The sequence below is a fragment of the Durio zibethinus genome, chromosome 3 (assembly GCF_047325235.1).
Source record: "Durio zibethinus cultivar Kanyao isolate XHJ-2024 chromosome 3, ASM4732523v1, whole genome shotgun sequence".
NCBI lineage: Eukaryota > Viridiplantae > Streptophyta > Magnoliopsida > Malvales > Malvaceae > Durio > Durio zibethinus.
In genome coordinates, this window is record NC_143164.1 from 28,038,599 (window position 1) to 28,061,834 (window position 23,236).

Consider the following 23,236-nt stretch of genomic DNA (forward strand, 5'->3'; position numbering starts at 1 on the left):
TTGGTTGTCTACACCAAAGCTTTAATCCACTAGTCTTGAATTGAAATTACAACTCTATCTTTTTCTTAAGGCTTAGATAGCAACCTAACATTCTCTACTTTCTAGGCTAAGTAGCAACCTCTCAATCTCATAAATTAAGAGGATACCTTACATCTTGATTACAAAATCAGTTAATAGAAATGCAAACTTAAAACACCTCTCAAAGGCAAAGTGTTTGCCTAATAAAGTACAAAGCAATTTGATGAAAGAACAACACAATATAGCTTGGATACAACTAAATACAAAAGATATGGATTTTAAGCTCTAACAACTTTTGATTCTTTAAGAAAATGAAAATATAACCTGCTGACTCTTGTTTTCTTAATTCATCAACTTTCTCGATGTGTTGGAGTGCACAATTTATAAAAGGAATTGAAGAACTAGCCATTGGGGATGGTTTGGTAAAAGAAATGCACGTTGGAAGCTCGAAAAAAACTAGACATTTAAGTGTTTCTAGGCATAGGGGATCGATTCCTTTTTGGTACCAATCGATCACCTAGTCTAGGTAATTGATCCTTTTTCAAATCCTAGAGCAAAATTTTCATTTTGGATGAAAATTCCAATTGATCCCTTTTTGAAGGGATTGCTCCTGTCCAGCAAGGTGGTTGTATTCTATTTTGCACTTTAGTCACTAATTTAATCATATCTTGAGTTATACAAATCAAAATTAAAAAAACATTTGAAATTTAGAAACTAGACTTAAAGGGCTTTCTATCCATATAAAATTCATCACCTAATTATAGTGAATTTTCAAAACTACTCCTTATGCAGTTTTAAGATAACTATAAAGTGTCTAGCAAAAATTCAAAATCTTTTCTTAGAAAATTTGGATTTTGATTTTGTTTGATCAATTAGAAAGTAGACTCAAAGAGCTTTCCAACTATATAAAATTCAAATATCAAAGATTTGTGAATTAATACAAAAAAATAAAACAAGTTCAATGTTAGAAAACTTTGTTCTTCTAAAATAACTTTCTTAAGTTCATCTATTTCTCAAAACTAATATTATCAAAGTTGTATTAAGTCCAAAATGAATAAGTTCAATTTAAAATCAACAATTGGACTTTCATTTAAGTTCAAATAAATAATCTTTAAAGATAGATTCGATTTACAAAATATGAAAACAAAGAAATGTTTGTTTACACTTTGAAAAACATATTATTTATTTAGCACCAAAATATAAAACTTAAGAACATGTACTAAGTAAATCTTTTTCAAAATCTTGATCAAGCTTATTTAGCTTAATGGTTTGTCATTTCAAAATAAAGATCAATTCAAGGCCAACATGCATAATATGTATTTCCATATATTCATTTTTAAATTATAGCTTGCATTCATTTTGCAACCCATGTCTTTTAATTATTATTATTATTATTATTTAGTTAATTGTAGTATCATCAGTTCTTCGCATAAAATATTTTTTTTTATGGAAAATGTTATTCAAAATATGGATTTTGAAATGAAAATAAAATAACATTCCAAGAGAAGTAATTTTTGGTATTCTGTGTAGATGTTAAAGAGTCACAAACAATTATCATTTACAGAGAATGCTATTTTCATTTTTAAGGAATGTCGTGATGAATCTTAGGCAGAAAGAGTTATCTTTGAATTCTATCAAGATGTTGGAGAATTTTAAGGTAATTATTTAATTTTTAAATTTCCACAATATTTCTAAATAAAGATTTTTAATAAAATTGATTTTCCTTTTTCAAAAAATGAAGGAAATTATTATTAGATTTCCAATTGAAGCCAATTTTATCCAACACCAAAGATAATGCATGATTAATTGGTACTGATTTTTAACAGATACTATGGAGATGCTAATCCTTCCAAGCACAGCTTTATTTTCAAATACCAAAATATCTTTTTGATAAACCTCAAATTTTTTTTATTTTATTAAAAAGATAAACTTTTTCGGATGACCAATTACACCTAATAAAAAAAGATTCGTGACAACTCTCTTTTTTTTTTTTTTGATTCCCAAAATTTTTACATTCTATGACCGAGTTCATGGACCCGCATATTGCGACATTGGTTTTGGGTTTAAGGAAATCAATTTTGGTTTTGGAGTGGTATTATGATGAGTGGGCTAAAAATATGTTAATAAACTATTGTAACTACTATGTTTTTACTTTCATAACATAATGATTGTAAATTTTTTTTAATCAAAAATTATGTTTCTACTTCCATAAATGCAATGATTGTAAATTTTTTTTTTTTTACAATCAAAGAAGACTACATTTCTACTTTTATTAATGTATAAAATTTTTGTAATCAAATACTATGTTTCTACCTTCATAAATGTCTTGATCGTGGGTGGGCTTTGGCATAAAGAGTTCTTGGAGTTGTTTGGGCTGTAGGCTAGAATACTAAAGGCCATCACTTCAAAATAACGAAATTGAAAGGAAAAAGGAAAATCAATCACAAAAAAATGGTGGAAGAAAAAAAAAGTAAATTGGGCTCTATCTTTTGTGAAATTGCGCTTAAAAACACATTTAAAATGGTTAACATTGAAATTTGATTTTTGAATTTTATCACTTTTTATGTTTGTATTTATTAAAAAAATTATAATTTGGTATCTAATTTTAATTTTGTCATGTCTATTGCATTCCGTTAATAATATATTGGCATGGCCAAAAATTAATAAATAAAATCATAATACATGATGTATTTTCATTGATTAATATATGTCATATCGTTATTTTACTTAATACTGTTAATTAATTATGAAAATATTTGATGAAAAAATTAAAGTATTAATCATAATTTTTTTATAGATATCAAATTAGGATAAGTTATATAATTCAACAAATATAGGCTATTCTAAAAGTAATATAGGTTATGAAAAAAAAAAAAACAAAAGAAATATAGGCTCAGCAAGCTAACCATATGAAGATAGAGACTCAATGGGTGAATATATACCATAACTTTTATCAATTTCACATGCAATTTTGACATATATATATATATATATATATATAAAGAGAATAGGATTGGAATAACTAGTTTATTCCCTATGCCAAATACAAAAGTAAATAAAAGCTGCATTTAAGTGCATTACTAATTAAAATTTTAAAAAATTATTTTGTCCACGTGAATTCAATTTTTTAAATTTTTTTTAAAGCAATTGATCTATGTGCTTATCCCACGTTCAATTTCAAAAGCAAAATTATCCAGGACAGTAAGAATCTAATCAAGCACCGAACCTCTTTTAAGGTTTCTCATCATAGCATTGCATTGATTTACGATTGAAAGAAACATTAGAAGAAGTGTAAATCAAACTTTTGAAAAGGCAAATCAAGTAATGGTGAAATTTGGGCCCCTGAACGCATAAGTATCTTTACTGATTAATTAAGATAGAAGATTGCATTATCCCTTCAAATAGAGCCTACCGAGTGGATTGATGGCTTAATGTAAACTACTTTTTGGCTCATGTCATGCATGAATTATATATTTATATAATTATGCATAAAAATATTATTTTTATATAATTATACATCAAAATATTATTTTTAATAAAAATATAAAATTTATATATGAATATATTCAAATGATATCTAAGAAAAGAATATTTTTAAAATATTCAAATATTCAATAAATAATATTATTTAATACTTAATTAAATATTTGATAAAATTTGTATAATAAAATTTATATATGTATATATTCCAATGATATCTAAAAGGAACTCATTATCATATGGATACTATATGTAATTAAAAAGTTAAATTAAAAAAATCAAATTAAACATTTTTCCATTAGTATGATCAAATTTATCTTAATTAATTTAAGATTTCAACATGATTTCACCTACTTTTTAAATCAATTAGAGGAAATGCATGATTACTTTTAATAATTATTTGTCTTTTTATTAATTTGAATATACATATTTTAGTCATAAAATCATATCATTAAAAAAATTATATTGCTATTGAAACTTGAAATTTTAATAATTTAGAATATTGTAAGATATGTTTTTAGAAAAAAAAATTATTATACATTGAAGTATATGCTGAACCAAATATTTATTATATATGTTTGAGAAAAAAAAATCAAAGATTTATTATACATATATATGAAAAAGAAAGAACCAAAGATTTATTGTATATATATATTGTCATAACATATAGATCTGTAAATCTATAGTTAGACTTAATAAATGTAGTCATCATCAATATTTTTTAACTAAGTGCGATTGACCACATAAAGAATCTATCCTTTTAAGGAGCTCTTAAGCTTGTCTAAAGGTCCCTAAAAGAATACGTTCAAGTTTACTGATCAGAATAAGATTCGGGAGTTTGGTTACATATAGGGAAGGTTATAGCACCCTCACATACCCATTAGAAGGATAGTACCATTGTATTTTAAATTTATCCTAAGGTCTTGATTCTAATAGTTTTAAATTTTAATGTTTAAATATTGGAAATAATTCTTAAGATTTCTTTATCAATTTGGCAGAACTCTTAAAAATATTCATTCACCTCAAAAGTATTCAAGAATCTCATTTGTTTTCTTGAAAATGCCCCATTGTCAGAAAAAAAAAGTTTAATTATTTTTATTTTGGTTTTCTCATTGAAAATATATCTAATTATTCCACCATTTGGGGGAAATTAGAAATATTTTATTTTTTTATTTTTTTTAATTTCTAAATTTTTTACCATTTAGGCCTATTTAAAAAATTTTCTTTTGTTTTTTTAATCTTTGGAAAGAAACTAATATGATAATTTTTTTTTTATTAAAATTTCGTTTAAATTTTTCTACAATTTGAGATAAATTTAAAGAAATTTCTCACCTAGAGATTTATTAGGAAATTTATTATTTAAAATTTTTAAAAATCTCATCATTAGATAATTATCAAATATTTTTAACCAAATTTATACGTTTGGAAAAAAATGCGATTCCTTTTATTGAAATTTCATCTAAATTATTCCACCATTTGAGACAAATTTAGAGAAATTTCTCACCTAAAAATTTCTTAGAAAATCTACCATTTAAAATTTATAAGAATATCAGCATTAGGTAATTAGCATTTATTTCCAAAATTTTATTAAAAAATTTTATATATTTTTTATTGAAAACAAATATTAATTATTGTTGAAACTTTATTTAAATTATTCTATCATTTAGGAAAAATTCAGATTAAATTTCTCACCTAGGAATTTTATAGAAAATTTACTATTTGAATTTTCTAAAAATTTCATCATTGGATAATTATTATTTATTCTTAAAAAATAGTTATTTTGTTTTATTTTTTTTATCTTCCCAAAATTTATTCATGCAATAAATAAATTAATTAATTAAAAAAAAAAACCAAAAACAAGAACAGCTTGACTCGGCTACAAAAAGAATGGGTGACTTAAGAAATACGACTTGATGGCTCAGTGTGGCTCGGCTCGACTTGGCTGAAAGGTTCGATTGGAAAGCAGGTCCGCACTGTAGGGTTGGACTTTCAAATGGTAAAACACGCAGATTCTAGGTTGAGTTTAAACACCAAAACGATGTCATTTTGGTAGGGTATAAAAGGCAAAAGACCCTTTTTTTCTCATTATATCTCTATTTCTCCCTCTCTCTCCTCATCTCTCTATAACCCGATGAACTCTGATTGAATCTTCACTGGATTATGAAAATCTCATTGGAATCTGGATTGGTTCATCGAAAGTTCACTAAAAAATTCAACATTTAATAGAATTTTCAATCAGATTCTGAAAAACCTATAAAAAAATTCAACCGATGTAAAAGAATTCTTTAAAAAATTCAACCAGTGTCAAAAAATTCACCGAAAACTAAAAATTAAATTTACAAAAAAATCTTTTTTTTAATCCAAAAATTTTCCCATTGATTTTTTATTGCTTTCATGTTTTTTTTTTTTTTACTTTCTATATATTATCCCTATTTCTATATCTCTTCTGTGTGTACTGATCTACTTTTCTTATTTGTCCCTAATTCATGTGTTTTTCCCTTTGCTTTTTTTATGCCCATTCTGCCTAGTTTAGGGTTGTACTTATAGGGCAGGATCAGAAGAGTTTTTGATTAACTCTGAGTCCACCGTTGGCAAGATTTATGCATTATCACAAAATTTATCTTATACAAATTAAATCCATATACAATTCCGCCACCCCATTCGCGGTCAAATGTTTATTATTTTTATTTTTATTTTTTTACTTTTTTCATTATCATTACTATTATCACCTACTTTAATAATACCAAAACCTAAAGATAAATAATAAAAAAATAAAAAAGTCAGAGATAAACAAAATAAATAAATAAATAATCCAAGAAGATAAAACCCAAAATAAATAAATAAACAAACAAACATATAAATAAATAAATAACATAAAATAATGAACAATTGGGCTTGGTTATTTAGACCCTGTTGAACCAGGCCCAATTGGATTGAGCTTGGACCAAATAGGGTATCTATAGCTACCGCTCTTTGTCCATTTCCTGTGCAATAGGAATCGTGCAAAGACGTAGACACCTCTCATGTCTAGATAATCATCCTAACATGTTCATTTTTTTTTGTTTTTTTTGTTTTTTTAATCAGACACTCAAACTGGCTGAATGACACAAAACTCCTCTAAGTAGAGGTTTACAACTTTTGGAAAAATAAAAATAACTCCTCTAAACAAAGGCTCAATGACTTTGGAAAAGTAAATAAACCTCTAATTAAAAGCTCAACAACTTTGGAAACATAAATAAAACTCCTATAATTAGAAGAGTCATAAATCATGTCTAATAAAATTTGTAACGAAAACTCAAAGATTCACAATTTGAGTTCGAAATTCAAAGCTTCGTGATTTAAAGATTCACAAGAATTTTCAAATTCGTAATAACTTTTCAGCTTCACAAGAATTCACCAAAATTTGATTCTCAAAATTTCAGTTTCACAAGAATTACAGATTCGTAAAATTTCATATTCGCAAGATTTTTCAACTTTGCAAGAATTTAGATTCATAAGATTTCAAGATTCATATTTGTGATATTCACATTCAAAATTTTAATTCAGGGATTCGCATGCAAATTAAAAGGCTCACATCCAACATTTAAAGATTCAAATTCCAGAGATTCACATTCGAATTTTGGTGATTCACACCCAAAAGTTAAAAGTCTTTTTAAAAAAAAAAAAAAAAACTTCAGGAATTCACTTCCCAGATTTCAAAGATTTTGATTAAAAAATTCTCATTTGAAAATTTCAGGATTTCATTTAAATTTTGAAAACTCTTTATTTGAGTTCAAAGATTCACATTCAATAAATCTTAGAGTTTCACGTCTACGTTCAAAGATTCTAATTCAAAAATTTAGAGATTCACATCCAAAAGTTCTAGTTCAAAGATTCACATTCGATAAATCTTAGAGTTTCACATCTAAGTTCAAAGGTTTTCATTAAAAAATTTAAAGATTCGCATCCAAAATTTTGAAGCTTCTCATTCAAGTTCAAAGATTCATATTTGATAATTTTATAGTTTCACATCTAAAATTTCAAAGGTTCTCATTTGAGTTCTTTTAAAATATTCTTATTTAAAACTTAAAGATTCTCATTTGAGGATTCATAATTTTATCTTAAAACACTTCATCAAAATATTCAAAATTTCCTTTCAAGATGACTTTCAAACTTTTATCAAAATTAAAATTTTGTATGTAATGAATGTCATGATCAATGATGCAAATGCTTTCTTAATGGTGCAAATGCAACACTCTAGATTCTCATAATAATGTAGATGTCATATTCTAAACCAATATTTAATTGCATGGCTTGCCAAGATTCAAATATTCACTAGATTATATACATGTACTACTCAAACAATAATGCTAACGCAATGCATGGAATGTGGATGTCACTAACATTAATGTCATGGAATCCTAAATAATTGTGGTAATATGGTTCTCAAGACTCCACCATCTCACATTTTTCCCTTTTTAGCTTCTTAGCACTAACCATTTTAAAACAAGTTCCACAATTCATAGGCTTTCAACACTAGCAATTTCAGAACAAAATTTCATCCACTGATCCATATTATTTTCATCATTTGTCGGCCAAACCATCACCATGTGTCCTTTCAAATCATCTTTTCTGGTTTGCGCCATCTCTTCATTTTTTGTTCTCTTTTTTTTTTTTTTACCCTCATCATCCTGGATTTTTTTCCAAAGAAATGTAAGAATCTTTTATGAGCATTATTATTCATTCATTATCATTTCAAATCATGACAAATATAATGCAATCATAAATTTCCTCAATTTATATTAGGGATGAAACAATAAAAAAAGCACAAGGTGAATTAGAAAAAAGATAACCAATGAGAAGTGAGTTTGGTACAAAAATAAATGGGCAAAAGAGCAAATTCAAAGCATATCACTAGGAATGGCATTAAATGGTACCAATATCCAAACAATGAATACTTAGATAATTTTTAACATTAATCCAGAATTCTTTTTCAAAATCTCATTCCATTGACTTCTTAAAATCATATTGAGATCGTTGAACCTTGCCCTAGCTTTATGGGATCTTCAAATGCCTTTTTCTAGCTAAGATATTTTCTACCCAAATTACCCTTTTGCGTTTTCAATTTGAGTCTTCCTTTTCTCTTCTTTTACATTTTTCATTTTTCATTTTTCATTCATTTTTCTCTTTTTTTCTCTTTTTCTCTTTTTTTCATTTCTCATTTTTTTCATTTTTTTCATATTTTCACCCATTATTAATATCTACTCCACAAGAATATAGCATAATTCCATTGCTCCATCATAAGCATGCCTTAGTCCAATATATGATCATTCAATTCGAGTATTCACACTTGATCAAAATCAACTTTTAAAGGTTGTAATGTAGGCTATGATGAGGGGTGATAAAAAAATGGATAAAATAGGCTCAAAACACATGTTTAAAGGGTTTAAAACCAAAGGATCATTTCTCATCTCTTAATGTAACCTAGCATTTTGCCCCATTTCACATCATTTCACTACTTTTTTTCATTCATCTTATTCTTTCTAAAAGGATTCTCATTACTTTGCCCTAACTCATTTATGGTATTCCTTTTTCTTTTTTCTCTTTTTTTTTTACCTTTTTTTATTTTCTTTCTTTTGTTTTTTTTTTATTTTTATCTTTCAGATCTTTTGCAATCTTTTACCTTTTTTCTTTTAAAAAAATTACCCCATAGTACGGAAGGTGATCCTTGGTTAAGGTTCTTTATAAAGAAAATCATAATAGGTTTAAAAAGGGATAGCAATGGATGGTTTCATGAATTGTACAAGAAAGACGATAATTTTTCATCTCAAACATGAATGCTTTCTTTAAAGATCATCTATTGAACAAAAACAAGCCTATAGATCTTTATAAAAGATTGTATATCTATTTTACATCTACCAACAGCTTACTTCTTTTGCTCAAATAGTCTCTTCAAATCAATGTGAATGAGTTTTCAAAATTAAATCTCAAAATTATTGTTATCATTATCTAAACATTCATCATTGAGAATGGGAATAAAAAGACATGTGAAATAACAAAGCACAAAATAGTGGTTAGGATGAAAAAGAAAATGTAATGAAATGCATTATCCTTGCCTTTTATTGAAATGATAAAAAAATGAGATCTTATTACAAAAAAAAATTCCTAACATTATTTTGAAAAAAAAACCCTGAATGACAAGTAACATTCAACCAGCCTTAACATCTTTTTCCTTTCCAAAATTATGCCTTCATGTGATAAGTGAAGGATTTTTTATTGACATTTAGCCCTCTAATTCATTACAGCCTTTTAAGTCTTTTCAAATCATACTTATTCTTGATCTTCATTCGAAGCATTGACATTGTGATTGGGCAATGGATTACCGCTAACATTAGGTGTTGTTATCCCTTCAGTATTAAATTTTATCATTCCATCATTGATCAATCATTGCACTTTATGCTTTAGAGCAGTGTAATTTTTAGTGGAATGACCAGTAATTCCATATTGGTAGTCATAATGAGCTGTAGGATTATACCATTTAGGTTAGGGTGGCTTGAGTTGCTATAGATGATTAAAGGCAATCAAATGGTTGTTATAGAGCTTTTGGTATAACTCTACATAAGTCATTAGGATTAGGTTAAATACGAGTTTTTCTCATGTAGTTCATTGCTCTCGTGAACCACTTGCTAGGTTAGTAGAACGAATCTAAGGTCTTACGAGAGGTTGAATGTTAAGGCTGTATATAAGAGCTTAGAGACTAAAAATGGGCTGGTATGTTGGTGAGTAAGATGGTTATAGGGCTAGCTGATATAAATAAGGTGAAGTGTTGTTCACAGTAGGATAGTATGAGAAGTAACCTTATGGATAAAGTTGATATCCCCTAAACTGTTTGTCAAAGCTCACAGCTTGAGCTTTAGTCTCTTTTTTTATTGGTGCCTTTTTGGTTTCCCTTCCTTCCAACTTGCCATTTTTAATGACATTTTCAATGATTTCGCCTGAGATCACCATGTTGGCAAAATTTTTTTTTCATTTCCTATCATCTTTTCATAATAGGGAGATTTTAAAGTGCTAACAAATAACATTATGGTCTCTTTCTCAATTCGAGAAGGTTGCACCTAAGTAGCTATGTCCCTTCACCTCTAGACATATTCCTTAAATGATTCAGTCATATTTTTTTCCATATTCTATAAAGAAAGATGATCAAGAGCTAAGTCTATGACACGTCGATACTAACTAATAAAGTCATTGGCCATATCACTCCAAGACTAAATGTAGGTTTTGTCTAGGTGAACATACCACCTAGCAGTAGAACTTGTAAGGTTATCTTGAAAAATGTGCATTAATAATTTTTTATTATTAGTATGGCAACCATTTTTTGATAGTGCATGGTAATGTGTGTCTTTAGGCACTTTGTACCGTTATACTTTTCAAACTTCAAAACCTTGAACTTTGGAGGAATAATGACATTCGAGACTAAATAGAGCCCAGTAGCATCTATAGAACCATAAAAACTAATTCCCTTTATGGCGCACAACCTTTTCTCTAACAAGTTCCTTTTCTATTCAGCTTTTAAGGCTTCTAAAGTCTCATTCTTCTTAAGCCTCAATTTCTCGTTCTCTTTTGGATCATCCAAGTTAGGGATTGGTATTAGTTTTTCTGACTTCTTAGTAAAGATAGGATTTACATAACTCTGGTACTATCCTGGATTTGAAGCTGATGGCATTCCAGGGTATGTATACTTTATCGGATATGTGAACTATTATAGTAATGGGTCTTGTGTAGATTAGGCTTGTTGCAGCCCAAAACCAAAAGGTATAGAGGGTCATCCACCTTTTATGATGGATAGTCCTGCTGGCTAGTATTTTATTTTATTTTTTTTCCTTTGTTTAACTTACTTAAAGTATCTAGGATTTTATTCAACTCATCTTCAAGCTTTTCTTGAGCTTTCTCTATCCTCTCGAGACGATTGGAATTTTTTTGTTCCATTTGTCTGGCTCGAACTCTTGTATTGTATTAGTGAGTTGATTGTGTAGGGTTCTTGCTTGGTGGAGCTATCCTTGAACCTTAAGTACCCCAATTACATTATCGTAAATGTTATGCTTTATGTTTGGTTTGTTAATGTATGAATGGAATGTACATTTTCATGGATAATATCTAATATGAAAATGATGTAGATGCATAATGAAAAATAAACAAAATGGTTAGATAATCATAATATGTTCCTTTTTATGTCCTAATTTTAGGATATATCTATTGATGGGTGGGAATGGCTCTATCTTAAGGTTGGCCTCTTAAGTGTAAACTATATGCAGGATTAGGTGGCTTTGACCACTAAAGGTTCCCAAATTGTTCCTCACATCATTGTCTATCATAGACTAGTAAGGCAGTCCAACCCTCACCCATCATAGGCTTCCAACAAAAATGATTCAATTTGAGTGGGAGTATTTCGCTTGCCATTACGGAGATTATCATCTCATAAGAGTGTAGGTATTTTACTCCCTCCTAAGAGGGATGAAGCTTGGGTATACAACTCATGTAATGCAAATGCATGTGATAGTATGTGTGAAGGAACATATAGGTTTTCAAACCCTATAAGTAAAATAAAAAACAAGAAAGAAAACAAAATTAGTAAACAAACAAATAACATAATCATTACACTTTAAAACCATTAGACCTAAGGATAGGATAAATTTAAAATTATTATGGCCTGACTCTCTATAGCATCCCCAGTGGAGTCACCAAACTATCATAACATATAGATCCTTAAATCTATAGCTGGACTTAACAAATGGAATCACCACCAATCTTTTTTAACTAGGTGCGATTGGCTACCTAAGGAATTTACCTTTTTAAGGAGCTCCTAAGCTTGACTAAAGGGCCTTAAAAGAATATGTTTAGGTCTACTAACCAAAACAAGGTTTAGGAGTTTGATTACATATGGGGAAGGTTATAGCACCCTCATATGCCCATCCGAAAGATGGTACCATTTTGTTTTAAATTTATCCTAAGGTCTTGATTCTAATGGTTTTAAATTCTAATGTTCAAATATTGAAAATAATTCTTAACATTTCTCCATCAATCTAGTAGAACTCTTAAAAATATTCCCTCACCTCAAGAGTATTCAAAAATCCTATTTGTTTTCTTGAAGAGGTTCTGTCATTGAAAAAAAGGTTTAATTATTTTTATTTTTTATTTTGATTTTTTTATTGAAAATATATCTAATTACTCCACCATTTGGGACAAATTAAAAGTATTTTCTTTTTTTTTAATTTTTAAAATTTTTACTGCTTAGGCCTATTTAGAAATTTTTCCTTTTTTTTTTAATCTTTGGAAAGAAAATAATATGTCAATTATTTTTTTATTAAAATTTTGTTTAAATTCTACCACCATTTGAGATAAATTTAAAGAAATTTCTCACCTAGAGATTTCTTAGGAAATTTACTATTTGAAATTTCTAAGAACACCATAATTGGATAATTATCAAATATTTTCAACCAAATTTATACATTTGGAAAAAAAATACAATTACTATTATTGAAATTTTATCTAAATTATTCCACCATTTGGGACAAATTTAGAGAAATTTCTCACCTAAAGATTTTTTAGAAAATCTATCATTTGAAATTTCTAAGATTCTCATCATTGGGTAATTAGCATTTATTTTCAAAATTTTATTAACAAAATTTTTAGATATTTTTTGATTGAAAATAAATATTAATTATTGTTCAAACTTTATTTAAATTATTCCACCATTTGAGACAAATTCAGATAAAATTTCTCACCTAAGAATTTTATAGAAAATTTACCATTTGAAATTTTTAAAAACTCTATCATTGGATAATTATTATTTATTCTAAAAAAAAATTATTTTGTTTTATTTGTTTTATCTTCCCAAATTTTATTCATGCAAAATAAATAAATAAATAAATTAAAAAAATAGCAAAAAGAAGAATAGCTCAGCTCTGCTTGATTGTAGGAAGAATGGGCGGCTGAAGGGATGTGGTGTGGTGGCTTAGTGTGGTTCGGCTCGGCTAAAGGGTTCGGCTGGAAAGTGAGTCAGAAGTGGATTAGCACTATAGGTCAGACTTCTAAACGGTAAAATGCACGGATCTTGGGCTGATTTTAAACACCAAAACAACATCGATTTAGTAGGATATAAAAGGTAAAAAACTTTTTTTTCGTTAGATCTGTCTTTCTCCCTCTTTTTCCTTTTTTTTTCCTTTTTTTTTCCTCTTCTTTTCTCTCTAAACCCTAATAAACTCTGATTAAATCTTCATCAAATTCTAAAAATCTAGCCGGATCTGGGTTGATTTGCTAGAAGTTCACCAAAAAATTCAACCTTCACCGAAATCTTCAACCGAATTTTGAAAAACCTGTCGAAAAATTTAACCGATGCTGGAAAATTCACCAAAAATTCAACCGATGCCGAAACATTCATAAAAAATTAGAAAGTTTCTAGAAAAATTTCCAGAAATATCTTTTTTTCTAAATCTAAAAATTTCCCAATTGATTTCTTATTACTTTCATTTTTTTTTTACTTTCTATATATTATCCCTATTTTTGTATCTCTTCTGTGTGTGTTGATCTACTTTTTTGATTTGTCCTGATTCATGTGTTTTTCCTTTACATTTTCTGTGCCCATTTTGCTTGATTCAAGGTTGTACTTATAGGGCAAAATTATAAGAGTTTTTGATTAACTCTAAGTCCATTATTGACAAGATTTATGCATTATCACAAAATTTATCTTATACAAATTGAATCCATATAGAATTCTGCCACCCCATTCACAGCCAAATGTTTATTATTTTTAGTTTTATATTTTACTTTTTTCATTATCATTACTATTATCACCTAATTTAATAATACCAAAACCTAAAGATAAATAATAAAAAAATTAAAAAAATTAGAGATAACCAAAACAAATAAATAAATAATCTAAGAAGATAAAACCTAAATAAATAAATAAATCTAAAGCATAAAATAATGAACAATTAGGCTTGGTTATCTGGATCCTATTGAACCGACCCAATTGGATTGGGCCTGGACCAAATAGGGTGTCTACATATATGAATTTTGAGTTGAAAATCCAATATAATTTTAAAAAATATCAAATTGGTTAAACTTTGTGTTGAATCACATACAAAAAATGAAGAATAAAACTGTAAATAAAAATAAATGAACAATAGTTTCTCTCCCTACTCATTACCAATAAAATACTTAATAATCAAATAAAAAAATAAGAAAAGTAAAATTTTAATTATTTTTTATTGGCAAATTGAATAATAAATTTATGAAAAAGATAGAAAAACATAAATGGCAAATATTAATAATAAATAAATAAATCAAAATATACATATAAATGGGTCAAGTCAAATCATTCAAAGAGGTCTATAAATAAAATTAAACTTTTGATAAAAGAAATTTATCATCATTCATATTCTTTTTTCAACATTATAACCTTTTGTTTTAATATAAAAACCTTGCAATTATAAAATTGGAAAGAAAAGATTAATTATCAATTAATTTTCATAGAAAATTATTCAAGAACACTAAAACTAAAATAAAATAATCATAATAAAGATTAATCTAATAGTTCTAACTTGACTAATCAAGGAAAATATATTTATAAAAATATAGTTTTAAATAAAAAAAACATATCACAAAAAATAATAATACTTACAAAGTTATAATCTTACAATACCCCTTTAGAGCTTAGTATAAAATGTAGAAAATTGATGTAAAATATCAAAAAGTCATACCATTAATATATCAAGGGGAAATAAAAAGAAGAATACAAATGAAAATTCTTTTACAACAATTGTTGTATATGTCAACTTCATTATATCACACCATTATCTATATATATATATATATATAGAGAGAGAGAGAGAGAGAGAGAGAGAACATACATACTCATAAATCAATTACATATTATTATAAAGGTTTATATTTTAAATATATAATTTGATCTATCAGTTTTTTCTATTTTTGAAATCAAACACCCAAAATTAAGGTAATGTAAGCATAAAAATTTTAGAGAATTAAAAATAAAATTAAAACTATTGAATGCATGCTCAATAAGATTTTAATTTATTGTAAAAAATAGAAAGAAATAATATATATATATATATAGACAACATACATATCACAAATCAATTACATATTATTATGAAAAATTTTTGTCTTCCTTAATTACATATTATTATAAAGTTTAAATTTTAAATATATAATTTGATCTATCAGCTTTTCTTTTTTATTTTTGAAATCAAATGCCCAAAATTAAGGTAACGTAAGTATAAAAAGTTTTAGAGAATTCAAAATAAAATTAGAACTATTGAATGCATGCTCAATCAGATTTTAATTTATTGTAAAAAAAAAAGAGAAAGAAATAATATATATATATATATAGACAACATACATACTCATAAATCAATTACTTATTATTATGAAAAAATTTTGTCTCCCTTAATTATATATTATTATAGAGTTTACACTTTAAATATATAATTTGATCTACCACTTTTTTCTATTTTTGAAATCAAACTCCCAAAATTAAGGTAATGTAAGTATAAAAAATTTTAGAGAATTCAAAATAAAATTAAAACTATTGAATGCATGCTCAATAAGATTTTAATTTGTTGTAAAAAAATAGAAAGAAATATTCATACTTAAAGTAAAAAAAAAACAAAAATATAAGCCATTGAATACTTAACAATATTTTTTGGATGATAATTGAAAAATATTAAAGATTAAATTAATTTGTAATTTTAATTTTGAAATTTGAATTGTTGACTGTGATCTAAACACATGACATCATTTGACACTACTCATGCATAAAAAGACTTATTTCATTTTTTTAAAGTTAATATATTGAATTTTTTTTTGTGAGCGTGAGTAAATATGTGTATATATATATGTTAGATTATTCTAGTAAATTAATATGTTTATATAATCATAAATAATGATTAATAAATATGCAAAATTATTCATGATTAATTAGTTTTCTATTTAAATTTTGACTTTTTGAATTAATGATCAAATTAATTATGGCTAATTTATAGGCGGCAAGAATATTGATATTTAAACATAATTAATTTAGCCATAATAAATTTTTTAAAATTAATTATATAATCAAATTCATTAATTATATAACACATGGCATTTATCTATGACATTCCACATGTGAAAAATGTAACCTATGTACATAGAATTATTTCCTTTTATGCTAAAGGTTTTGATTTTTATATATTTATATAAGATTAATATGTTTATATAATCAAAATTATTCACGATTAATTAGCTTTCTATTTAAATTTTGATTTTTTGAATTGATGATCAAATTAATTATGGCCAAATAATAAGAGGCAAGAATATTGATATTTAAACATAATTAATTTAGCCATAATAAATTATTTTAAAATTAATTATATAATTAAATTCATTAATTATATAACACATGGCATTTATCTATGACAATCCACATGTCAAAAATGTAACCTATTCACATAAAATAATTTTCTTTTATGCTAAATGTTTTGACTTTGATATATTTATATATGATTAATGATAATATAAAATTTAGTTCAATTAATCCATATAATCATATCATTTGAAAAAATAATATTTAATATATTTTAATTTTAAATCAAATACTTATAACTCATGTTTTATTTAAATTACGGTTTCTTTTGTATAAAAAAATTAAGGGCAAATTTGTTTAATTTATCATTAAATAATATCAACTATATTGTAGTTCAATATTAAGATAAACATGATTTTTATTTTAAATTTTATTGAATTATAATAGAGAATGATGCTTCACTATCTTTGTAATAATAATAATACTATGTGGGTGGTGGTGTTATGGTTATATTTTGGATTTATCATCCGATTGTGATTAGACACAAGGAGAGGAGGCCAACTCATCAGCTCATAATTTAGCAAAGTTGTTAAGTCTTATAAACTCTTGTAAGTTTTCTAAGCTTCTCTTTTGAGTTGGGATGTAAATAGTGGTTTCAACCTTGTGTTGTTTTGACTTGAACTTTTGTACTAACCAGAGTTGGCCCTCGCTCCTTGTGGAGATAAATTTTTATATCAATAAATTATTGTGATATATAAAATTAAATATTATTAATTATTATCTATACTTCAAATCAAATTTATTTTATATTTGAGTACGTACAAAAAGGTTTGTAAGTTATACATAAATTTATTTAAACAATATTTGATTTCCATTACTAAGTTATAAAAAGTAATAGAATTAAATATAAAAATGGTTTTTAAACTATACACTTTTTGTCAGTTTAGTACTTAAAAAATAAAACTATCAAATTAGTATTTGAACTTTCATTATGCTATCACGTTACCAGATAAAATTGACACTATTAATTAATTTAGTTAACGTGGTATGATCATTTAATAAGATTCTAACACATATAAAAATGTTCAGTTAACATCATATCATTAATAACATATTAGCATAAAAAGAAATTTTTTAAAAAAATTTAATTAAAAAATCTTTAAAAAATTAAAAATTTTTTTTTTAAATTCAAAAAATATTAATTTTTTTTAATATTAAATTTTCTAATAAAATTTTAAAATTTTAAAACAATTCAAAAAATTTTTTAATTAAAAAAATCCACAAAAAATACTAAAAATTATTACAAACTTTTATTTTTAAATTCTAAAAAAATTTAAAAATTTTTAATTTTTAAAAATTTTAAAATATTTTTAAAAATTCAAAACAATTCTAAAAAATTATAAATATTTATGAAAATTTAAAAAAAAATTATAGTTTTTTTAAATTTTATAAAACATAAAAAATATGAAATATTTTTATAAATTACAAAAATTGTTATTTTAAAATTAAAAAATAAAAATTTTTATAAAGAATAAAAAATATCAAAAATGATAATTTAATAAAAATGAAATTTCTTGAACTGTAAAAAATCACAAAAACATAAAAAAATAGAAAATTAAAAAATTAAAAAAATCTAAAAAATTTTTGAACATTTTTAAAATTAAAAAAGTATATATATAATTTTTTGAAAAACATCTAAAAATTTTTCAAAATTTATTACAAATTATATAAGTTAAAAAATATGAAACATTCTAAAAAAATTTAAAATTTCTGGAAAATAAAAAATAAAAGATAAACTTAAAATTTTAATAAAATACCAAAAGCTTTCAAAATTTTGTTTTACATATTAAAAAACTTAAAAATCAAAACTGTGACATTGAAAAATATAAACAGTTTACAGAATTTTTAAAAAAAAAAATTTTGAAAATTTTACATATTTTTTTATTTTTACAAAAAAAATTAAATTTTTTATTTTAACTATTTTTAAGTTTTTGTATTTTTTTTTGTTTTAACACATTTTTATTTTTATTAAAATATTCATTTTTTCAATTTTTTAATTTTTAAAAATTTTGGGATATCTTTTAGAATTTTAAGATTTTTGAAAATTTTAAGTTATGTTAAATTTTTTTAGAATATTTAAAAATCTTGTAGAATTTTTAAAATGTATCAAAAATTTTTAGAATATTTGAAAATATTTTATAAATTTTTTAACCTTTTTTTTTAATTTTTTTAAAAGTTTTTTAAATGATTTTGAATTTTAAAAAATTTTGAAAATTTTATAGAAATTTATAGATTTTTTTTTTAAATTTTAAAAAATTTTGAATTTTTTGTAACTTTAAAAATTTTTTAAAAAAGTTTTAAGAAAATTTAAAATTTTTTAAAAATTTTCTTTTAATGATGATGTGACATTGATAATGTGATACTAACTAAACTTTTTTATTGTACGTATCAACATCTTATTGGATATTCATGTCACATTAACAAAGTTGACTAACGGTGTTAGTCCGAAGTGCTAATGTGATAACGAAATGAAAGTTTAAGTACTAATCTAACAATTTTATTTATTTAGATACTAAATTGACAGAAAATGTATAATTTAAGAATCATTTTTATATTTACCAACTATAATACTAACATAAACAGTTTATGTTTATAAGTCATAGCATCATTTAATTTATTTTTCTATTATTTAACCATCATAAATTATTTATTCAACACCTTAAATTACAAAAAATTCTACATACGTTAACCCATATTACTAATAAAAAATTAACTTTTATCAACATTTTATAGGTACAATATTTTTTCTTAACTAAACAATTATTATTAAAGTTTAAAAGATACCAAATATAAAAATTTGAAAAATATATAACTTTTCATACTCATCGAACACCAATTTAGTATAGAATCAACATAAAAGTTGAACCCATAAAATTTAAGACCCAACAAAAATAAGATCCAACAAGTCCATAACAACTAAATTAAAAAATCTACAAATACAATAATTTTTTAAATTTAATAATGATTATCAAATTTTAAGAAAATATAAAATATAAAAACTCCAAAAATTAAATTCCACAATAAAAAAAAATTAATATTAATCCAATCCTTAATTATTATAAAAACTAATTTATAAAATTTACACCTATAAAAATTAGGCTTAATAAGCCTATAACAACTTAGAAAGTAACAAATTTTACTCATATAAATGTCAAACAATATCATACAAAAACTACAAACTAAACCAAAGATTGCCAATAATAATCCACAAAAAAAATCAACAAAATGTCTCAGTCAAATTATGCAAGAAGTCTTTATACTTTATCAAACTTTGAAATTTAGCTCATTTGTTGCAACTTATATAAATTTAGTTATCACACTATTTTGATTTAATAATTTTAGTTCAATTACAATTGATGTCCATTTTTTTTGTTAAATATACTGACATGACATTTGACTAGCTTGTGTGTTTGTTTACTAAAATAACTTGACATTTTAACTGGATTAGATTTAGAAGGATGTTGATGTGGATTAAATGATATGTCACATGACTTTTTTTAATCCATTTTATATTATACCATTTAATTTTAAAAAAATTTCATAATTAATTATAATTTCTTTAAAATAATAACATAAAAACTAATCTAAAAATCCCACATAGACACACTATCCTAAACTTTTGTCTTAAAACTTCAATTGATAACTTTTTCCTATATGCCATTGAGCCACTGTTGGTCACCACTTGCTGACATCATTTTGCATCCAAAATTCAGCCAAACGCTTATCTCTTATTTCACTTACCTTCTATCCAAGAGGATTTTCTCAAAAATCAACTAAAACTCTTAGATCTATACTCAAGGCCGAGGCTTCTTCCTCCAATAACTTCTCATTTGCCACTCCAAGCTATCTCAAATTTTATTGTCATAACGTATAAGTCTAATAATTTGATGATCATTAGAGACAAAAACATGGAGTCACCACCAATCTTTTTTAATACCTCCACAATGCCCATAAATTAGTACCAAATTAATCCCATATAATCTTGTCTAAGTTTTAATTAAAATGGTTTTATATTTTTTTTATTAATTTTGATATTTAATTATTGAAAAATTCTTTAAAAAATATTTTCTTATCTCAAAAGTATTCAACAAAAACACAGCATTCCCTTGAAGAGGATCTGTTGTCATATTCATTAAACCTTTTATGAAAAAGAAATTTATCTTCATTTCTTTTATTTATTTACAAATCATAACATTCAAATTCACATTAAAATTTATTTTTCTTTTCCTTTTCATTATTTCCTGAAAATAAATCAAATTAAATTAAATTAAATCACAAAAAAGAAAAAAAATAGAATAAAAAATTTAAAATGTTAAAATTAAGGGAAAATAAAAAATAAAAAGTGTAAAAACTAAAAAAAAAAAATAAACAAAAAAGCAAACAAAATAAAAAATAAAAAAAAAGATACTTTTTCTAGTTTGTTTCTCAACCTCTTTTTTAAATTCTTTAAACTTTTCAAAAAATTCAAACTTATATTTCATTATATACATATAGCCATACCTTGAAAGGTCATCGATGAATAAAATGAAATAAAAAGTATCCTCCTCTAGCATTTGTACTCATCAAACACATACATCTAAAAGCATAAGTCAAAAAAGTACAATGGCTCTTTCTCTTTTTCCAATAAAAGATGATTTGGTTAATTTACTAAGTAAATATGATTCATAAATTCTATAAAGTTCATAATTAAAAGAATCAAAGTATCATTGTTTATGTAACTTAGTGACTCTTGTTTCATTGATATGACTAAGCCTACAATGTCACAAGTAAGATTGATTCAGTTTATCTAACATTGGTTTCTTGACATTTATGTTGAAAGCATCATTATTTGTTTTAAGAACATACAAACCATTATCATATATTCCCACGCCATAAAAGATATCACTTAAATAAAGAGCAACTGTTACCCTTAATATTAAATGAAAAACCATTATTTATTCTTAAATAAGAAACTAAAATGATATTTCTACTAATGATTGGAACATAATAACAATATTTGAGTTCTAAAATTAAACCAGAAGGTAAAGTTAAATTATAAATCCCTACTACAAATGCAACAACTCTTTCTCCATTTTTAACTTATAAGAAGACCTTTCATTTCTTTAAGGATCTATTTTTCTATAGTCCCTGTAGGTCATTATATAAGTGAGAACCAATCCAATATCTAATACCTATAAAGATGCGTTAAGAAAAAATAGATTGATCTCAATCATAAACATACATAAAGTAGAAATTTCTTTAGACTTCTTATTCTTCAAGCTTGCTAAATAGACCTTACAATTCCTTTTCCAATAACCTTTTTTACCATAGTAGTGATAAGCACCCTTGCCATTCCTGATGTTGCCAGTATGCTTGATAACCTTGTTTAATTCGATTTTCTTATCAACATTTTTTCTTTTCTGCCTCTTAGTTGATTTTTTCTTCGTTTTAGATGAAAAAACTAAAAAAGCCTCAGGCTTTTGATTCCTTATAGATTTTTTGGCAGTGTTTAGTATATTCATCAATTGTGGTAATGACACTTCCATCTGACACATATTAAAGTTCATCATAAATTATGAAAAGCTACTAGGAAAAGATGATAAGATCAAGTCAACATTTAACTCGTGATCCATCATAAATCCCTGTTGTCTAAGTTTCTCAATCTAATTGATCATTTTAAGTCAATGCACTTTAATTGAAGTGCTTTTAGAGATCACTATTTGGAACAATTCCTTTAGAGGTTTCTAACCTTTTATCACCTTTGTTTGCCAAACAACTCTTTAAGGTGCAAAATGATTGACAAACCATCCATATTCTCATTTTGCCTTTGCAACTTGAGGATCAAGCTAGCTACCATGATGTATGCATGATTGTTGCTTTTATGCCTATAAGTGCATAAATCGTATCAAATAATAATAGTAGTAAGTAAGATCGTTCCCTCAAGGATTATATAAGGGGTGCATAAATAACCAAGTACCAAAATGGATCTTTTGAGCCTTATATTTAGATGATGTGAATATGGTCAATCAAAAATTGCAAAAGTGTAACAAGACTAATGCAACAATTACTAAGTTACTTAAATGGCATAAACGAATATAGCAGTAAATGTTAAATGGCCTCTAACTATTGTCCCTTGTCTAATTAAGATAACCCCCCTAACATTGAGTGTAGGTGTTTGAATAATGGTAGGATTGTTGGTAATCTTGACACCTATCACTATAGTACTCCCCACTATAGACATGACAATTATCAAATGGGCTTTGAACTGAATGGAGATTACCAAGACTAAAATTCTCTTCAAGAGCATCTATCTTTTTGGCTAAAGAGGCTATATATGAACTTATGGCAATAATAAGGTCT